Source organism: Pleuronectes platessa, chromosome 2 (genome assembly GCF_947347685.1).
Source record: "Pleuronectes platessa chromosome 2, fPlePla1.1, whole genome shotgun sequence".
Lineage (NCBI taxonomy): Eukaryota > Metazoa > Chordata > Actinopteri > Pleuronectiformes > Pleuronectidae > Pleuronectes > Pleuronectes platessa.
This window is the reverse complement of record NC_070627.1, coordinates 32,023,422-32,044,019: the sequence shown is the minus strand read 5'-3', so window position 1 is coordinate 32,044,019 and position 20,598 is coordinate 32,023,422.

Sequence of the window (20,598 nt, the reverse complement as noted above, 5' to 3'; positions counted from 1 at the left end):
TAATAAAAAAACTGTCCTTGCACATCCTGTGGGGCGCAAATTCTGTCGGGCGCACATCCTTCTCACGCACATCCTGCTGCGCACATAAATAAAAATAATATTAAAACATTTTTACAAAAAAAAATATTTAAATCAAATTAATAAAAAAACTGTGCTTGCACATCCTGTGGGGCGCAAATTCTGTGGGGCGCACATCCTGCGGCGCACATCCTGCTGCGCACATGAATAAAAATAATATTAAAAACAATTTACAATTTTTTTTTTTTAAATCAAATTAATAAACAAACTGTGCTTGCACATCCTGTGGGGCGCAAATTCTGTGGGGCGCACATCCTGCGGCGCACATCCTGCTGCGCACATGAATAAAAATAATATTAAAACATTTTTACAAAAAAAATATTTAAATCAAATTAATAAAAAAACTGTGCTTGCACATCCTGTGGGGCGCAAATTCTGTGGGGCGCACATGCTGCTGCGCACATAAATAAAAATAATATTAAATACAAATTACAATTTTTTTTTTTAAATCAAATTAATAAAAAAACTGTCCTTGCACATCCTGTGGGGCGCAAATTCTGTGGGGCGCACATCCTGCGGCGCACATCCTGCTGCGCACATAAAAAAAAATAATATTAAAACATTTTTACAAAAAAAAATATTTAAATCAAATTAATAAAAAAAATGTGCTTGCACATCCTGTGGGGCGCAAATTCTGTGGGGTGCACATCCTGCTGCGCACATAAATAAAAATAATATTAAAAACAAATTACAATTTTTTTTTTAAATCAAATTAATAAAAAAACTGTCCTTGCACATTCTGTGGGGCGCACATCCTGCGGCGCACATCCTGCTGCGCACATAAATAAAAATAATATTAAAAACAATTTACATTTTTTTTTTTTAAATCAAATTAATAAAAAAACTGTGCTTGCATATCCTGTGGGGCGCAAATTCTGTGGGGCGCACATCCTGCGGCGCACATCCTGCTGCGCACATAAATAAAAATAATATTAAAAACAATTTACATTTTTTTTTTTTAAATCAAATTAATAAAAAAACTGTGCTTGCACATCCTGTGGGGCCTAAATTCTGTGGGGCGCACATCCTGCGGCGCACATCCTGCTGCGCACATAAATAAAAATAATATTATAACATTTTTACAAAAAAAAATATTTAAATCAAATTAATAAAAAAACTGTGCTTGCATATCCTGTGGGGCGCAAATTCTGTGGGGCGCACATCCTGCGGCGCACATCCTGCTGCGCACATAAATAAAAATAATATTAAAAACAAATTATAGTTTTTTTTTTAAATCAAATTAATAAAAAAACAGTCCTTGCACATCCTGTGGGGCGCAAATTCTGTGGGGCGCAAATTCTGTGGGGCGCACATCATGCGGCGCACATCCAGCTGCGCACATTAATAATAATAATATTAAAACATTTTTACAAAAAAAAATATTTAAATCAAATTAATAAAAAAACTGTGCTTGCACATCCTGTGGGGCGCAAATTCTGCTGCGCACTTGAATAAAAATAATATTAAAACATTTTTACAAAAAAAAATATTTATATCAAATTAATAAAAAAACTGTGCTTGCACATCCTGTGGGGCGTAAATTCTGTGGGGCGCACATCCTGCGGCGCACATCCTGCTGCGCACATAAATAAAAATAATATTAAAAACAAATTACAATTTTTTTTTTTAAATCAAATTAATAAAAAAACTGTCCTTGCACATCCTGTGGGGCGCAAATTCTGTGGGGCGCACATCCTGCGGCGCACATCCTGATGCGCACATAAATACAAATAATATTAAAACATTTTTACAAAAAAAAATATTTAAATCAAATTAATAAAAAAACTGTGCTTGCACATCCTGTGGGGCGCAAATTCTGTGGGGCGCACATCCTGCAGCGCACATCCTGCTGCGCACATAAATAAAAATAATATTAAAACATTTTTACAAAAAAAATATTTAAATCAAATTAATAAAAAAACTGTGCTTGCACATCCTGTGGGGCGCAAATTCTGTGGGGCGCACATCCTGCGGCGCACATCCTGCTGCGCACATAAATAAAAATAATATTAAAAACAAATTACAATTTTTTTTTTAAATCAAATTAATAAAAAAACTGTCCTTGCACATCCTGTGGGGCGCAAATTCTGTGGGGTTCACATCCTGCGGCGCACATCCTGCTGCGCACATAAATAAAAATAATATTAAAACATTTTTACAAAAAAAAATATTTAAATCAAATTAATAAAAAACTGTGCTTGCACATCCTGTGGGGCGCAAATGAATACAAATAATATTAAAACATTTTTACAAAAAAAAAAATTTAAATCAAATTAATAAAAAAACTGTGCTTGCACATCCTGTGGGGCGCAAATTATGTGGGGCGCACATCATGCGGCCCACATCCTGCGGCGCACATCCTGCTGTGCAAATAAATATAAATAAAATTAAAAAAAATTTACAATTTTTTTTTTTAAATCAAATTAATAAAAAAAATGTGCTTGCACATCTTGTGGGGCGCAAATTATGTGGGGCGCACATCCTGCTGCGCACATAAATAAAAATAATATTAAAACATTTTTACAAAAAAAAAAATTTAAATCAAATTAATAAAAAAACTGTGCTTGCACATCCTGTGGGGCGCAAATTCTGTGGGGCGCACATCCTGCGGCGCACATCCTGCTGCGCACATAAATAAAAATAATATTAAAAACAAATTACAATTTTTTTTTTTAAATCAAATTAATAAAAAAACTGTCCTTGCACATCCTGTTGGGCGCAAATTCTGTGGGGCGCACATGAATAAAAATAATATTAAAACATTTTTACAAAAAAAAATATTTAAATTAAATTAATAAAAAAACTGTGCTTGCACATCCTGTGGTGCGCAAATTCTGTGGAGCGCACATCCTGCGGCGCACATCCTGCTGCGCACATAAATAAAAATAATATTAAAACATTTTTACAAAAAAAAATATTTAAATCAAATTAATAAAAAAACTGTGCTTGCACATCCTGTGGGGCGCACATCCTGTGGAGCACATCCTGCTGCGCACATCCTGCTGCGCACATAAATAAAAATAATATTAAAACATTTTTACAAAAAAAAATATTTAAATCAAATTAATAAAAAAACTGTGCTTGCACATCCTGTGGGGCGCACATCCTGTGGAGCAAATCCTGCTGCGCATATAAATAAAAATAATGTTAAAACATTTTTACAAAAAAAAATATTTAAATCAAATTAATAAAAAAACTGTGCTTGCACATTCTGTGGGGCGCAAATTATGTGGGGCGCACATCCTGCGGCGCACATCCTGCTGTGCACATGAATAAAAATAATATTAAAACATTTTTACAAAAAAAAATATTTAAATATAACTAATAAAAAACCTTGCTTGCACATACCTGTGGGGCGCAAATTATGTGGGGCGCACATCCTGCGGCGCACATCCTGCTGCGCACATAAATAAAAATAATATTAAAAACAATTTACAATTTTTTTTTTTAAATCAAATTAATAAAAAAACTGTGCTTGCACATCCTGTGGGGCGCAAATTCTGTGGGGCGCACATCCTGTGGCGCACATCCTGCTGCGCACATAAATAAAAATGATATTAAAAACGTTTTTACAAAAAAAAATATTTAAATCAAATTAATAAAAAAACTGTGCTTGCACATCCTGTGGGGCGCAAATTATGTGGGGCGCACATCCTGCGGCGCACATCCTGCTGCGCACATAAATAAAAATAATATTAAAAACAATTTACAATTATTTTTTTTTAAATCAAATTAATAAAAAAACTGTGCTTGCACATCCTGTGGGGCGCAAATTCTGTGGGGCGCACATCCTGCGGCGCACATCCAGCTGCGCACATTAATACAAATAATATTAAAACATTTTTACAAAAAAAAATATTTAAATCAAATTAATAAAAAAACTGTGCTTGCACAACCCGTGGGGCGCAAATTCTGTGGGGCGCACATCCTGCGGCGCACATCCTGCTGCGCACATGAATAAAAATGAAATTAAAAAAAATTTACAATTTTTTTTTTTAAATCAAATTAATAAAAAAAATGTGCTTGCACATCCTGTGGGGCGCAAATTATGTGGGGCGCACATCCTGCTGCGCACATAAATAAAAATAATATTAAAACATTTTTACAAAAAAAAATATTTAAATCAAATTAATAAAAAACTGTGCTTGAACATTCTGTGGGGCGCAAATTCTGTGGGCCGCAAATCCTGCGGCGCACATCCTGCTGCGCACATAAATAAAAATAATATTAAAAACAAATTACAATTTTTTTTTTTAAATCAAATTAATAAAAAAACTGTCCTTGCACATCCTGTGGGGCACAAATTCTGTGGGGCGCACATCCTGCGGCGCACATCCTGCTGCGCACATAAATAAAAATAATATTAAAAACAATTTACAATTATTTTTTTTTTTAAATCAAATTAAAAAAAAAACTGTGCTTGCACATCCTGTGGGGCGCAAATTATGTGGGCTGCACACCATGCGGCGCACATCCTGCTGCGCACATAAATAAAAATAATATTAAAACATTTTTACAGAAAAAAATATTTAAATATAACTAATAAAAAACCTTGCTTGCACATCCTGTGGGGCGCAAATTATGTGGGGCGCACATCCTGCGGCGCACATCCTGTTGCGCACATAAATAAAAATAATATTAAAACATTTTTACAAAAAAATATATTTAAATCAAATTAATACAAAAACTGTGCTTGCACATCCTGTGGGGCGCAAATTATGTGGGGCGCACATCATGCGGCGCACATCCTGCTGCGCACATAAATAAAAATAATATTAAAACATTTTTACAGAAAAAAATATTTAAATCAAATTAATAAAAAACTGTGGTTGCACATCCTGTGGGGCGCAAATTATGTGGGGCGCACAGACTGCGGCGCACATCCTGCTGCGCACATAGATAAAAATAATATTAAAACATTTTTACAAAAAAAAATATTTAAATCAAATTAATAAAAAAACTGTGCTTGCACATCCTGTGGGGCGCAAATTATGTGGGGCGCACATCCTGCGGCGCACATCCTGCTGCGCACAAAAATAAAAATAATATTAAAAACAATTTACAATTATTTTTTTTTTAAATCAAATTAATAAAAAAACTGTGCTTGCACATCCTGTGGGGCGCAAATTATGTGGGGCGCACATCCTGTGGCGCACATCCTGCTGCGCCCATAAATAAAAATAATATTAAAAACAATTTACGATTATTTTTTTTTAAATCAAATTAATAAAAATACTGTGCTTGCACATCCTGTGGGGCGCAAATTCTGTGGGGCGCACATCCTGCGGCGCACATCCTGCTGCGCACATAGATAAAAATAATATTAAAACATCTTTACAAAAAAAATATTTAAAACAATTAATAAAAAAACTGTGCTTGCTCATCCTCTGGGGCGCAAATTATGTGGGGCGCACATCCTGCGGCGCACCTCCTGCTGCGCACATACATACAAATAATATTAAAACATTTTTACAAAAAAAAATATTTAAATATAACTAATAAAAAAACTGTCCTTGCACATCCTGTTGGGCGCAAATTCTGTGGGTCGCACATCCTGCGGCACACATCCTGCTGCGCACATAAATAAAAATAATATTGAAACAAATTTACAATTTTTTTTTTTTAAATCAAATTAATAAAAAAACTGTGCTTGCACATCCTGTGGGGCGCAAATTATGTGGGGCGCACATCCTGCAGCGCACATCCTGCTGCGCACATAAATAAAAATAAAATTAAAACAAATTTACAATTTTTTTTTTTTAAATCAAATTAATAAAAAAAATGTGCTTGCACATCCTGTGGGGCGCAAATTCTTCGGGGCGCAAATTCTGTGGGGCGCACATCCTGCGGCGCACATCCTGCTGCGCACATAAATAAAAATTATATTAAAACATTTTTACAAAAAAAATATTTAAATCAAATTAATAAAAAACCTTGCTTGCACATCCTGTGGGGCGCAAATTCTGTGGGGCGCACATCCTGCGGTGCACATCCTGCTGCGCACATAAATAAAAATAATATTAAAAACAAATTACAATTTTTTTTTAAATATCAAATTAATAAAAAAACTGTCCTTGCACATCCTGTGGGGCACAAATTCTGTGGGGCGCACATCCTGCGGCGCACATCCTGCTGTGCACATAAATAAAAATAATATTAAAAACAATTTACAATTATTTTTTTTTTAAATCAAATTAAAAAAAAAACTGTGCTTGCACATCCTGTGGGGCGCAAATTATGTGGGGCGCACACCATGCGGCGCACATCCTGCTGCGCACATAAATAAAAATAATATTAAAACATTTTTACAGAAAAAAATATTTAAATATAACTAATAAAAAACCTTGCTTGCACATCCTGTGGGGCGCAAATTATGTGGGGCGCACATCCTGCGGCGCACATCCTGCTGCGCACATAAATAAAAATAATATTAAAACATTTTTACAAAAAAAAATATCTAAATCAAATTAATAAAAAAACTGTGCTTGCACATCCTGTGGGGCAAAAATTCTGTGGGGCGCACATCCTGCGGCGCACGTCCAGCTGCGCACATTAATAAAAATAATATTAAAACAAATTTACAATTTTTTTTTTTTTTAATCACATTAATAAAAAAACTGTGCTTGCACATCCTGTGGGGGACAAATTCTGTGGGGCGCACATCCTGCAGCACACATCCTGCTGCGCACATAAGTAAAAATAATATTAAAAACAAACTACAAAATTTTTTTTTTAAATCAAATTAATAAAAAAACTGTGCTTGCACATCCTGTGGGGCGCAAATTATGTGGGGCGCACATCCTGCTGCGCACATAAATAAAAATAATATTAAAACATCTTTACAAAAAAAAATATTTAAATCAAATTAATAAAAAAACTGTGCTTGCACATCCTGTGGGGCGCAAATTCTGTGGGGCGCACATCCTGCGGCACACATCCTGCTGCGCACATAAATAAAAATAAAATTAAAACAAATTTACAAGTTGTTTTTTTTAAATCAAATTAATAAAAAAACTGTGCTTGCACATCCTGTGGGGCACAAATTATGTGGGGCGCACATCCTGTGGAGCACATCCTGCTGCGCATATAAATAAAAATAATGTTAAAACATTTTTACAAAAAAAAATATTTAAATCAAATTAATAAAAAAACTGTGCTTGCACATCCTGTGGGGCGCAAACTCTGTGGGGCGCACATCCTGCTGCGCACATAAATAAAAATAATATTAAAAACAATTAACATTTTTTTTTTTTAAATCAAATTAATAAAAAAACTGTGCTTGCACATCCTGTGGGGCGCAAATTCTGTAGGGCGCAAATTCTGTGGGGCGCACATCCTGCGGCGCACATCCTGCTGCGCACATAAATAAAAATAATATTAAAACATTTTTACAAAAAAAAATATTTAAATCAAATTAATAAAAAAACTGTGCTTGCACATCCTGTGGGGCGCACATCCTGTGGAGCACATCCTGCTGCGCACATCCTGCTGCGCACATAAATAAAAATAATATTAAAACATTTTTACAAAAAAAAATATTTAAATCAAATTAATAAAAAAACTGTGCTTGCACATCCTGTGGGGCGCACATCCTGTGGAGCAAATCCTGCTGCGCATATAAATAAAAATAATGTTAAAACATTTTTACAAAAAAAAATATTTAAATCAAATTAATAAAAAAACTGTGCTTGCACATCCTGTGGGGCACAAACTCTGCTGCGCACATGAATAAAAATAATATTAAAACATTTTTACAAAAAAAAAAATTTAAATCAAATTAATAAAAAAACTGTGCTTGCACATCCTGTGGGGCGCAAATTATGTGGGGCGCACATCCTGCGGCGCACACCCTGCTGCGCACATAAATAAAAATAATATTAAAACATTTTTACAAAAAAAAATATTTAAATCAAATTGATAAAAAAACTGTGCTTGCACATCCTGTGGGGCGCAAATTCTGTGGGGCGCAAATTCTGTGGGGCGCACATCCTGCGGCGCACATCCTGCTGCGCACATAAATAAAAATAATATTAAAACATTTTTACAAAAAAAAATATTTAAATCAAATTAATAAAAAAACTGTGCTTGAACATCCTTTGGGGCGAAAATGATGTGGGGCGCACATCATGCGGCGCACATCCTGCTGCGCACATAAATAAAAATAATATTAAAACATTTTTACAAAAAAATATATTAAAATCAAATTAATAAAAAAACTGTGCTTGCACATCCTGTGGGGCGCAAATTATGTGGGGCGCACATCCTGCGGCGCACATAAATAAAAATAATATTAAAAACAAATTACAAGTTTTTTTTTTAAAATCAAATTAATAAAAAAACTGTCCTTGCACATCCTGTGGGGCGCAAATCCTGCTGCGCACATGAATAAAAATAATATTAAAACATTTTTACAAAAAATTTTTTTTAAATCAAATTAATAAAAAAACTGTGCATGCACATCCTGTGGGGCGCAAATTCTGTGGGGCGCACATCCTGCAGCGCACATCCTGCTGCGCAAATAAATAAAAATAAACTTAAAAAAAATTTACAATTTTTTTTTTTTAAATCAAATTAATAAAAAAAATGTGCTTGCACATCCTGTGGGGCGCAAATTATGTGGGGCGCACATCCTGCGGCGCACATCCTGCTGCGCACATAAATAAAAATAATATTAAAACATTTTTACAAAAAAATATATTTAAATCAAATTAATAAAAAAACTGTGCTTGCACATCCTGTGGGGCGCAAATTCTGTGGGGCGCACAACCTGCGGCGCACATCCTGCTGCGCACATAAATAAAAATAATATTAAAACATTTTTACAAAAAAATATATTAAAATCAAATTAATAAAAAAACTGTGCTTGCACATCCTGTGGGGCACACATCCTGCGGCGAACATCCTGCTGCGCACATAAATGAAAATAATATTAAAAACAAATTACAATTTTTTTTTTTAAATCAAATTAATAAAAAAACTGTCCTTGCACATCCTGTGGGGCGCAAATTCTGTGGGGCGCACATCCTGCGGCGCACATCCTGCTGCGCACATAAATAAAAATAATATTAAAAACAAATTACAATTTTTTTTTTAAATCAAATTAATAAAAAAACTGTCCTTGCACATCCTGTGGGGCGCAAATTCTGTGGGCCGCAAATCCTGCGGCGCACATCCTGCTGCGCACATAAATAAAAATAATATTAAAAACAAATTACAATTTTGTTTTTAAATCAAATTAATAAAAAAACTGTCCTTGCACATCCTGTGGGGCGCAAATTCTGTGGGGCGCACATCCTGCGGCGCACATCCTGCTGCGCACATGAATAAAAATAATATTAAAACATTTTTACAAAAAAAAATATTTAAATCAAATTAATAAAAAAACTGTGCTTGCACATCCTGTGGGGCGCAAATTATGTGGGGCGCACATCATGCGGCGCACATCCTGCTGCGCACATAAATAAAAATAATATTAAAACATCTTTACAAAAAAAATATTTAAAACAATTAATAAAAAAACTGTGCTTGCTCATCCTGTGGGGCGCAAATTCTGTGGGGCGCACATCCTGCGGCGCACATCCTGCTGCGCACATAAATAAAAATAATATTAAAAACAAATTACAATTTTTTTTTTTAAATCAAATTAATAAAAAAACTGTCCTTGCACATCCTGTGTGGCGCAAATTCTGTGGGGCGCACATCCTGCGGCGCACATCCTGCTGCGCACATAAATAAAAATAATATTAAAACATTTTTACAAAAAAAAATATTTAAATCAAATTAATAAAAAAAATGTGCTTGCACATCCTGTGGGGCGCAAATTCTGTGGGGCGCACATCCTGCTGCGCACATCCTGCTGCGCACATAAATAAAAATAATATTAAAAACAAATTACAATTTTTTTTTTTAAATCAAATTAATAAAAACCTGTCCTTGCACATCCTGTGGGGCGCAAATTCTGTGGGGCGCACATCCTGCGGCGCACATCCTGCTGCGCACATAAATAAAAATAATATTAAAAACAAATTACAATTTTTTTTTTTAAATCAAATTAATAAAAAAACTGTCCTTGCACATCCTGTGGGGCGCAAATTCTGTGGGGCGCACATCCTGCGGCGCACATCCTGCTGCGCACATAAATAAAAATAATATTAAAACATTTTTACAAAAAAAAATATTTAAATCAAATTATTAAAAAAACTGTGCTTGAACATCCTGTGGGGCGCAAATTCTGTGGGGCGCACATCCTGCGGCACACATCCTGCTGCGCACATAAATAAAAATAATATTAAAACATTTTTACAAAAAAAAATATTTAAATCAAATTAATAAAAAAACTGTGCTTGCACATCCTGTGGGGCGCAAATTCTGTGGGGCGGAAATTCTGTGGGGCGCACATCCTGCGGCGCACATCCTGATGCGCACATAAATAAAAATAATATTAAAACATTTTTACAAAAAAAAAAATTTAAATCAAATGAATAAAAAAACTGTGCTTGCACATCCTGTGGGGCGCAAATTCTGTGGTGCGCACATCCTGCTGCGCACATAAATAAAAATAATATTAAAATCAAATTACAATTTTTTTTTTAAATCAAATTAATAAAAAAACTGTCCTTGCACATCCTGTGGGGCGCAAATTATGTGGGGCGCACATCCTGCGGCGCACATCCTGCTGCGCACATAAATAAAAATAATATTAAAAACAAATTACAATTTTTTTTTTAAATCAAATTAATAAAAAAACTGTCCTTGCACATCCTGTGGGGCGCAAATTCTGTGGGGCGCACATCCTGCGGCGCACATTCTGCTGCGCACATAAATAAAAATAATATTAAAACATTTTTACAAAAAAAAATATTTAAATCAAATTAATAAAAAAACTGTGCTTGCACATCCTGTGGGGCGCAAATTCTGTGGAGCGCACATCCTGCGGCGCACATCCTGCTGCGCACATAAATAAAAAAAATATTAAAAACAAATTACAATTTTTTTTTTTAAATCAAATTAATAAAAAAACTGTCCTTGCACATCCTGTGGGGCGCAAATTCTGTGGGGCGCAAATGAATACAAATAATATTAAAACATTTTTACAAAAAAAAAAATTTAAATCAAATTAATAAAAAAACTGTGCTTGCACATCCTGTGGGGCGCAAATTCTGTGGAGCGCACATCCTGCGGCGCACATCCTGCTGCGCACATAAATAAAAAAAATATTAAAAACAAATTACAATTTTTTTTTTTAAATCAAATTAATAAAAAAACTGTCCTTGCACATCCTGTGGGGCGCAAATTCTGTGGGGCGCACATCCTGCGGCACACATCCTGCTGCGCACATAAATAAAAATAATATTGAAACAAATTTACAAAAAAAAATATTTAAATCAAATTAATAAAAAAACTGTGCTTGCACATCCTGTGGGGCGCAAATTCTGTGGGGCGCACATCCTGCGGCACACATCCTGCTGCGCACATGAATAAAAATAATATTAAAACATTTTTACAAAAAAAAATATTTAAATCAAATTATTAAAAAAACTGTGCTTGCACATCCTGTGGGGCGCAAATTCTGTGGGGCGCACATGAATAAAAATAATATTAAAACATTTTTACAAAAAAAAATATTTAAATCAAATTAATAAAAAAACTGTGCTTGCACATCCTGTGGGGCGCACATCCTGCGGCGCACATCCTGCTGCGCACATCCTGCTGCGCACAAAAATAAAAATAATATTAAAAACAAATTACAATTTTTTTTTTAAATCAAATTAATAAAAAAACTGTCCATGCACATCCTGTGGGGCGCAAATTAAGTGGGGCGCACATCCTGCGGCGCAAATCCTGCTGCGCACATAAATAAAAATAATATTAAAACATTTTTACAAAAAAAAATATTTAAATCAAATTAATAAAAAAACTGTGCTTGCACATCCTGTGGGGCGCAAATTCTGTAGGGCGCACATCCTGCGGCGCACATCCTGCTGCGCACATAAATAAAAATAATATTAAAAACAAATTACAATTTTTTTTTTAAATCAAATTAATAAAAAAACTGTCCTTGCACATCCTGTGGGGCGCAAATTATGTGGGGCGCACATCCTGCGGCGCACATCCTGCTGCGCACATAAATAAAAATAACATTAAAACATTTTTACAAAAAAAATATTTAAATCAAATTAATAAAAAAACTGTGCTTGCACATCCTGTGGGGCGCAAATTCTGTGGGGCGCACATCCTGCGGCGCACATCCTGCTGCGCACATAAATAAAAATAATATTAAAAACAAATTACAATTTTTTTTTTAAATCAAATTAATAAAAAAACTGTCCTTGCACATCCTGTGGGGCGCAAATTCTGTGGGGCGCACATGAATAAAAATAATATTAAAACATTTTTACAAAAAAAAAGATTTAAATCAAATTAATAAAAAACCTTGCTTGCACATCCTGTGGGGCGCAAATTATGTGGGGAGCACATCCTGCAGCGCACATCCTGCTGCGCAAATAAATAAAAATAAAATCAAAAAAAATTTACAATTTTTTTTTTTTAAATCAAATTAATAAAAAAACTGTGCTTGCACATCCTGTGGGGCGCAAATTATGTGGGGCGCAAATTCTGTAGGGCGCACATCCTGCGGCGCACATCCTGCTGCGCACATAAATAAAAATAATATTAAAAACAAATTACAATTTTTTTTTTTAAATCAAACTAATAAAAAAACTGTCCTTGCACATCCTGTGGGGCGCAAATTATGTGGGGCGCACATCCTGCGGCACACATCCTGCTGCGCACATGAATAAAAATAATATTAAAACATTTTTACAAAAAAAAATATTTAAATCAAATTAATAAAAAAACTGTGCTTGCACATCCTGTGGGGCGCAAATTCTGTGGGGCGCACATCCTGCGGCGCACATCCTGCTGCGCACATAAATAAAAATAATATTAAAAACAATTTACAATTTTTTTTTTTTAAATCAAATATAATAAACAAACTGTGCTTGCACATCCTGTGGGAAGCAAATTCTGTGGGGCGCAAATCCTGCGGCGCACAACCTGCTGCGCACATAAATAAAAATAATATTAAAAACAATTTACAAGTTTTTTTTTTTAAATCAAATTAATAAACAAACTGTGCTTGCACATCCTGTGGGGCGCAAATTATGTGGGGCGCACATCCTGCAGCGCACATCCTGCTGCGCAAATAAATAAAAATAAAATTAAAAAAAATTAACAATTTTTTTTTTTAAATCAAATTAATAAAAAACTGCTTGCACATCCTGTGGGGCGCAAATTCTGTGGGGCGCACATCCTGCGGCGCACATCCTGCTGCGCACATAAATAAAAATAATATTAAAACATTTTTACAAAAAAATATATTTAAATCAAATTAATAAAAAAACTGTGCTTGCACATCCTGTGGGGCACAAATTCTGTGGGGCGCACATCCTGCGGCGCAAATCCTGCTGCGCACATGAATAAAAATAATATTAACACATTTTTACAAAAAAAAATATTTAAATCAAATTAATAAAAAAACTGTGCTTGCACATCCTGTGGGGCGCAAATTCTGTGGGGCGCACATGAATAAAAATAATATTAAAACATTTTTACAAAAAAAAATATTTAAATCAAATTAATAAAAAAACTGTGCTTGCACCTCCTGTGGGGCGCACATCCTGCGGCGCACATCCTGCTGCCCACATCCTGCTGCGCACATAAATAAAAATAATATTAAAAACAATTTACAATTTTTTTTTTTTAAATGAAATTAATAAACAAACTGTGCTTGCACATCCTGTGGGGCGCAAATTATGTGGGGCGCACATCCTGCGGCGCACATCCTGCTGCGCACATAAATAAAAATAATATTAAAAACAAATTACAATTTTTTTTTTTAAATCAAATTAATAAAAAAACTGTCCTTGCACATCCTGTGGGGCGCACATCCTGCGGCGCACATCCTGCTGCGCACATAAATAAAAATAATATTAAAAACAAATTACAATTTTTTTTTAAAAATCAAATTAATAAAAAAACTGTCCTTGCACATCCTGTGGGGGGCAAATTCTGTGGGGCGCACATCCTGCGGCGCACATCCTGCTGCGCACATAAATAAAAATAAAATTAAAACATTTTTACAAAAAAAAATATTTAAATCAAATTAATAAAAAAACTGTGCTTGCACATCCTGTGGGGCGCAAATTCTGTGGGGCGCACATCCTGCGGCGCACATCCTGCTGCGCACATAAATAAAAATAATATTAAAAACAAATTACAATTTTTTTTTTTAAATCAAATTAATAAAAAAACTGTCCTTGCACATCCTGTGGGGCGCAAATTCTGTGGGGCGCACATCCTGCGGCGCAAATCCTGCTGCGCACATGAATAAAAGTAATATTAAAACATTTTTACAAAAAAAACATATTTAAATCAAATTAATAAAAAAACTGTGCTTGCACATCCTGTGGGGCGCACATCCTACGGCGCACATAAATTAAAATGATATTAAAACATTTTTACAAAAAAAAAATATTTAAATCAAATTAATAAAAAAACTGTGCTTGCACATCCTGTGGGGCGCAAATTCTGTGGGGCGCACATCCTGTGGCGCACATCCTGCTGCGCACATAAATAAAAATAATATTAAAAACAAATTACAATTTTTTTTTTTTAAATCAAATTAATAAAAAAACTGTCCTTGCACATCTTGTGGGGCGCACATCCTGCGGCGCACATCCTGCTGCGCACATAAATAAAAATAATATTAAAAACAAATTACAATTTTTTTTTTTTAAATCAAATTAATAAAAAAACTGTCCTTGCACATCCTGTGGGGCGCACATCCTGCGGCGCACATCCTGCTGCGCACATAAATAAAAATAATATTAAAAAAAATTTACAATTTTTTTTTTTTAAATCAAATTAATAAAAAAATGTGTTTGCACATCCTGTGGGAAGCAAATTCTGTGGGGCGCACATCCTGCGGCGCACATCCTGCCACGCACATGAATAAAAATAATATTAAAACATTTTTACAAAAAAATATATTTACATCAAATTAATAAAAAAACTGTGCTTGCACATCCTGTGGGGCGCAAATTCTGTGGGGCGCACATCCTGCGGCGCACATCCTGCTGCGCACATAAATGAAAATAATATTAAAACATTTTTACAAAAAAAAATATTTAAATCAAATTAATAAAAAAACTGTGCTTGCACATCCTGTGGGGCGCAAATTCTGTGGGGCGCACATCCTGCGGCGCACATCCTGCTGCGCACATAAATCAAAATAATATTAAAACATTTTTACAAAAAATTTTTTTTAAATCAAATTAATAAAAAACTGTGCTTGCACATCCTGTGGGGCGCAAATTCTGTGGGGCGCACATCCTGCTGCGCACATAAATAAAAATAATATTAAAACATTTTTACAAAAAAAATATTTACATCAAATTAATAAAAAAACTGTGCTTGCACATCCTGTGGGGCGCAAATTATGTGGGGCGCACATCCACCAGCGCACATCCTGCTGCGCACATAAATCAAAATAATATTCAAACATTTTTACAACAATTTTTTTTTAAATCAAATTAATAAAAAAACTGTGCTTGCACATCCTGTGGGGCGCAAATTCTGTAGGGCGCACATCCTGCGGCGCACATCCTGCTGCGCACATAAATAAAAATAATATTAAAAACAAATTACAATTTTTTTTTTTTTAAATCAAATTAATAAAAAAACTGTCCTTGCAGATCCTGTGGGGATCACATCCTGCGGCGCACATCCTGCTGCGCACATGAATAAAAATAATATTAAAAACAAATTACAATTTTTTTTTTTAAATCAAATTAATAAAAAAACTGTCCTTGCACATCCTGTGGGGCGCAAATTCTGTGGGGCGCACATCCTGCGGCGCACATCCTGCTGCGCACATAAATCAAAATAATATTAAAACATTTTTACAAAAAATTTGTTTTAAATCAAATTAATAAAAAAACTGTGCTTGCACATCCTGTGGGGCGCAAATTCTGTGGGCGCACATCCTGCGGCGCACATCCTGCTGCGCACATGAATAAAAATAATATTAAAATATTTTTACAAAAAAATATATTTAAATCAAAATAATAAAAAAAATGTGCTTGCACATCCTGTGGGGCGCAAATTCTGTGGGGCGCACATCCTGCGGCGCACATCCTGCTGCGCACATAAATGAAAATAATATTAAAATATTTTTACAAAAAAAAATATTTAAATCAAATTAATAAAAAAACTGTGCTTGCACATCCTGTGGGGCGCAAATTATGTGGGGCGCACATCCTGCGGCGCACATCCTGCTGCGCACATAAATAAAAATAATATTAAAAACAAATTACAATTTTTTTTTTTAAATCAAATTAATAAAAAAACTGTCCTTGCACATCCTGTGGGGCGCACATCCTGCGGCGCACATCCTGCTGCGCACATAAATAAAAATAATATTAAAAACAAATTACAATTTTTTTTTAAAAATCAAATTAATAAAAAAACTGTCCTTGCACATCCTGTGGGGGGCAAATTCTGTGGGGCGCACATCCTGCGGCGCACATCCTGCTGCGCACATAAATAAAAATAATATTAAAACATTTTTACAAAAAAAAATATTTAAATCAAATTAATAAAAAAACTGTGCTTGCACATCCTGTGGGGCGCAAATTCTGTGGGGCGCACATCCTGCGGCGCACATCCTGCTGCGCACATAAATAAAAATAATATTAAAAACAAATTACAATTTTTTTTTTTAAATCAAATTAATAAAAAAACTGTCCTTGCACATCCTGTGGGGCGCAAATTCTGTGGGGCGCACATCCTGCGGCGCAAATCCTGCTGCGCACATGAATAAAAGTAATATTAAAACATTTTTACAAAAAAAACATATTTAAATCAAATTAATAAAAAAACTGTGCTTGCACATCCTGTGGGGCGCACATCCTACGGCGCACATAAATTAAAATGATATTAAAACATTTTTACAAAAAAAAAAAATTTAAATCAAATTAATAAAAAAACTGTGCTTGCACATCCTGTGGGGCGCACATCCTGCGGCGCACATCCTGCTGCGCACATAAATCAAAAATAATATTAAAACATTTTTACAAAAAAAAATATTTAAATCAAATTAATAAAAAAACTGTGCTTGCACATCCTGTGGGGCGCAAATTCTGTGGGGCGCACATCCTGTGGCGCACATCCTGCTGCGCACATAAATAAAAATAATATTAAAAACAAATTACAATTTTTTTTTTTTAAATCAAATTAATAAAAAAACTGTGTTTGCACATCCTGTGGAAAGCAAATTCTGTGGGGCGCACATCCTGCGGCGCACATCCTGCCACGCACATGAATAAAAATAATATGAAAACATTTTTACAGAAAAAAATATTTAAATCAAATTAATAAAAAACTGTGCTTGCACATCCTGTGGGGCGCAAATTATGTGGGGCGCACAGACTGCGGCGCACATCCTGCTGCGCACATAAATAAAAATAATATTAAAAACAAATTACAATTTTTTTTTTTTTAAATCAAATTAATAAAAAAACTGTCCTTGCACATCCTGTGGGGCGCAAATTCTGTGGGGCGCACATCCTGCGGCGCACATCCTGCTGCGCACATAAATAAAAATAATATTAAAACATTTTTACAAAAAAAAATATTTAAATCAAATTAATAAAAAAACTGTGCTTGCACATCCTGTGGGGCGCAAATTCTGTGGGGCGCACATCCTGCGGCGCACATCCTGCTGCGCACAAAAATAAAAATAATATTAAAAACAATTTACAATTATTTTTTTTTTAAATCAAATTAATAAAAAAACTGTGCTTGCACATCCTGTGGGGCGCAAATTATGTGGGGCGCACATCCTGTGGCGCACATCCTGCTGCGCACATAAATAAAAATAATATTAAAAACAATTTACGATTATTTTTTTTTAAATCAAATTAATAAAAATACTGTGCTTGCACATCCTGTGGGGCGCAAATTCTGTGGGGCGCACATCCTGCGGCGCACATCCTGCTGCGCACTTAAATAAAAATAATATTAAAACATTTTTACAAAAAAAATATTTAAATCAAATTAATAAAAAAACTGTCCTTGCACATCCAGTGGGGCGCAAATTATGTGGGGCGCACATCCTGCGGCGCACATCCTGCTGCGCACATAAATAAAAATAATATGAAAACATTTTTACAGAAAAAAATATTTAAATCAAATTAATAAAAAACTGTGCTTGCACATCCTGTGGGGCGCAAATTATGTGGGGCGCACAGACTGCGGCGCACATCCTGCTGCGCACATAGATAAAAATAATATTAAAACATCTTTACAAAAAAAATATTTAAAACAATTAATAAAAAAACTGTGCTTGCTCATCCTCTGGGGCGCAAATTATGTGGGGCGCACATCCTGCGGCGCACATCCTGCTGCGCACATACATAAAAATAATATTAAAAACAAATTACAATTTTTTTTTTTTAAATCAAATTAATAAAAAAACTGTCCTTGCACATCCTGTGTGGCGCAAATTCTGTGGGGCGCACATCCTGCGGCGCACCTCCTGCTTCGCACATACATAAAAATAATATTAAAACATTTTTACAAAAAAAAATATTTAAATCAAATTAATAAAAAAACTGTCCTTGCACATCCTGTGGGGCGCAAATTCTGTGGGGCGCACATCCTGCTGCGCACATAAATAAAAATAATATTAAAACATTTTTACAAAAAAAAATATTTAAATATAACTAATAAAAAAACTGTCCTTGCACATCCTGTGGGGCGCAAATTCTGTGGGGCGCACATGAATAAAAATAATATTAAAACATTTTTACAAAAAAAAAGATTTAAATCAAATTAATAAAAAACCTTGCTTGCACATCCTGTGGGGCGCAAATTCTGTGGGGCGCACATCCTGCGGCGCACATCCTGCTGCGCACAAAAATAAAAATAATATTAAAAACAATTTACAATTATTTTTTTTTTAAATCAAATTAATAAAAAAACTGTGCTTGCACATCCTGTGGGGCGCAAATTATGTGGGGCGCACATCCTGTGGCGCACATCCTGCTGCGCACATAAATAAAAATAATATTAAAAACAATTTACGATTATTTTTTTTTAAATCAAATTAATAAAAATACTGTGCTTGCACATCCTGTGGGGCGCAAATTCTGTGGGGCGCACATCCTGCGGCGCACATCCTGCTGCGCACTTAAATAAAAATAATATTAAAACATTTTTACAAAAAAAATATTTAAATCAAATTAATAAAAAAACTGTCCTTGCACATCCAGTGGGGCGCAAATTATGTGGGGCGCACATCCTGCGGCGCACATCCTGCTGCGCACATAAATAAAAATAATATGAAAACATTTTTACAGAAAAAAATATTTAAATCAAATTAATAAAAAACTGTGCTTGCACATCCTGTGGGGCGCAAATTATGTGGGGCGCACAGACTGCGGCGCACATCCTGCTGCGCACATAGATAAAAATAATATTAAAACATCTTTACAAAAAAAATATTTAAAACAATTAATAAAAAAACTGTGCTTGCTCATCCTCTGGGGCGCAAATTATGTGGGGCGCACATCCTGCGGCGCACATCCTGCTGCGCACATACATAAAAATAATATTAAAAACAAATTACAATTTTTTTTTTTTAAATCAAATTAATAAAAAAACTGTCCTTGCACATCCTGTGTGGCGCAAATTCTGTGGGGCGCACATCCTGCGGCGCACCTCCTGCTTCGCACATACATAAAAATAATATTAAAACATTTTTACAAAAAAAAATATTTAAATCAAATTAATAAAAAAACTGTCCTTGCACATCCTGTGGGGCGCAAATTCTGTGGGGCGCACATCCTGCTGCGCACATAAATAAAAATAATATTAAAACATTTTTACAAAAAAAAATATTTAAATATAACTAATAAAAAAACTGTCCTTGCACATCCTGTGGGGCGCAAATTCTGTGGGGCGCACATGAATAAAAATAATATTAAAACATTTTTACAAAAAAAAAGATTTAAATCAAATTAATAAAAAACCTTGCTTGCACATCCTGTGGGGCGCAAATTATGTGGGGAGCACATCCTGCAGCGCACATCCTGCTGCGCAAATAAATAAAAATAAAATTAAAAAAAATTTACAATTTTTTTTTTTAAATCAAATTAATAAAAAAACTGTGCTTGCACATCCTGTGGGGCGCAAATTATGTGGGGCGCAAATTCTGTAGGGCGCACATCCTGCGGCGCACATCCTGCTGCGCACATAAATAAAAATAATATTAAAAACAAATTACAATTTTTTTTTTTCAATCAAAATAATAAAAAAACTGTCCTTGCACATCCTGTGGGGCGCAAATTCTGTGGGGCGCACATCCCGCGTCGCACATCCTGCTGCGCACATAAATAAAAATAATATTAAAACATTTTTACAAAAAAAATATTTAAATCAAAATAATAAAAAAACTGT